At 41.8% G+C, this 2,500-nt stretch overlaps 1 protein-coding gene across 1 annotated transcript in view; it reads left to right on the forward strand.

The window, feature by feature from the left end:
- Positions 1 to 2,500, forward strand: part of LOC133138111 (SERTA domain-containing protein 4-like) — a 28,243-nt gene that overhangs the window by 22,983 nt on the left and 2,760 nt on the right. The gene's annotated exons all lie outside the window — the stretch shown is intronic.

The raw sequence follows: 2,500 nt of genomic DNA on the forward strand, positions 1-2,500 counted from the left end.
ATCTTGAGGGGAAAAAAAAAAACGGATTGCCTATCCAAAAAGGTGTTCTCTGCTCTGCGGTAGAGGATAAGACAGAGCAGGGGCGTGAAGTGTCAGAGGGTGCGGCCTACGGGTACTGTGATGTGGCTCTCTTGCTGTCGGACCTGCTTCGTGTACAGGGCGGCCATTTTGTTTATACCAGTTCAAGACAGGGTCACAGAAGGCGGCTCGCGTCGGTTGCAGAATCTCGCTCAGTGACTTCGAGCGTCGAGTCCATTCCTTACTGCGATCAAATCACAGAAACTTCCGGAAGCCTTTTCCCGCTTTCTGACAAGGCACAAATGAAAGTATCAAAGTGTTTTATGCGCATCGTTTGTTTTTGTCAATTTAATTTCTGTGGTTCTGTTTTTTTTTTTTTTTTTCCTTCTTCTTTTTTTTTGTTTTTTTTTATTTTTTTACCAAGAGCGTCGAGTGTTACAAGAAATGAGAAATCGTTACAAAGAGCAATACAAGGGTGTCAGAATCTGATACAGACAAAAAAAGCACAACCGTTTGCATTTTCTTCCAAGAAATGTGGTTTGTAGTAAATCTACTTTGCTCAACAGTTTTTATGTGATGTTTTTTGTGACAACTGTAAGAATTATTATGATTAAATGGAATGTCCTGAAATGCATAGCGGTCTATTTATTTATTTATTTAGCAGCGCACATACACAAAGATATGGTTGTTTTTATCAGACATTTTGTAATGTATAGCATACACCCAGTGAACACATTATTAGGTATTTACTATACTTTTTTTTTTTTTTTACTTATTAAGTCTTCTGCTGCTGTAGCCTATCCACTTAGAAGTTTGACGCATTGTGTGTTCAGAGATGCTCTTCTGCACACCACTGTTGTAATGTGTGGTTATTTGTGTCGCAGTCACCTTCCTGTCAGCTTCGACCAGTCTGGCCAGTCTCCTCTGACCTCTCTCATTAACAAGGCATTTTTGCCCTCAGAACTGCTGCTCACTGGATGTTTTTTGTTGTTCTCTGCAAACTCTAGAGACTGTTGATCCCAGTAGATCAGCGGTCTCTGAGATACTCAAATCACCCAGTCTCGCATCATTCCATGGTCAGTCACTTCACTTCATCCCCATTCTGACATTTGGTCTGAAAAACGAGTGTGTGTGTGTGTGTGTGTGTGTGTGTGTGTGTGTGTGTGTGTGTGTGTGGTGTGTGTGTGTGTGTGTGTGTGTGTGTGCGCATGCCTTGGTGCAGGTAGGTGCTCTTGTTGTGACGAAATCAGTCATTGCGGGAGCAGAGGTGGGAGAACAGGAGCCACAGTTCTGGGGCAGGTGTAGCTTTGGATTCCAAGGTGTTAGAATTATGTGTGAGTGTGTGTGTGTCTGTGTGTGTGTGCACTTCTGTGTGTATGTGTCTGTGTGACAGAGAGAGGGAGTGTGTGTGTGTGTGTGTGTGTGTGCGCGCATATGTTGTGTGTGTGTCTGTGTTTATATATGCATGTGTGTGATTGTGTTATTATTATTGTATGTGTGTTGTAAGCATGTATATGTGTCTGTGTGTGTGAGTGCCCATATGTGTGTTGTGTGTGTACGTGAGCATACATGAGTGTGTGTGTGTGTGTGTGTGTGTGTGTGTGTGTGTGTGTGTGTGTGAGTGTGTGTGTGTGTGTGTGTGTGTGTGTGTACTGGTGCAGCACAGAGGTGCAGCTGGTTGGCTGTCTCACCCTCACCCCCCCTTTCCTCTCCCCCCAGCGTGTGGGAGACTCAGGCATCAGTGGAGCTCCCGGCTCTCATTAATCTTCCTGACACACCAGCAAATCACCTCGCGGCTCCCTCTGTGTCATCTCTGTTATCTCTATGGAAACAATATTTACTGGCTGTAGCGCATCGGTCCGCGTTCCTCCCGCCGAGTGCCTCGGCTTCCGAACGCCCGTAACGGTATTCATTTATAAACCGCGCGCCGCAATAAACGACGAGTCAAGTGAAGTTTTTTTTTTTTTTTTTTTTTTAAAGGACGCACTCACGGCAAGTACCGCCACAGACAAGTACCATATTTCAAATTTTTGACGGGTTTGTCTGTTCTTTAAAGGAGGGCGTGGTTTGTTTCGCAAGAGAGGCCAAATATGACCATAAAACCAATGTGGGTTAAAATATAAAATGTCTATTCTAGATGCCTTTATGGTTTTGTAGCTCCATATGAAAGGATGACTCAGGAAATGTGTGTGGTTGGACGGCTTCCATGAATCAGTGTAATATGGACTACATGTGTAATACAATATGTAATAGCCAATGTATGGAATATTTTCTATTTCTCAGTTATATTGAGAGTATATTAAAATATAAATATATGAAATACAGCTATATATTTTTATATATATAGAAAAATATTTTTATAAAATATATATATTTTACAAATAGAACTCAGTGAAATATATTTGTCAGGATATTCTCGTAAAACGTCCACATATTTATAACATATTGCAGTACATTCCATTTCTGGAAAGAGATTCCTAAA

Source organism: Conger conger, chromosome 1, assembly GCF_963514075.1.
Source record: "Conger conger chromosome 1, fConCon1.1, whole genome shotgun sequence".
In the NCBI taxonomy this organism is placed as follows: Eukaryota; Metazoa; Chordata; class Actinopteri; order Anguilliformes; family Congridae; genus Conger; species Conger conger.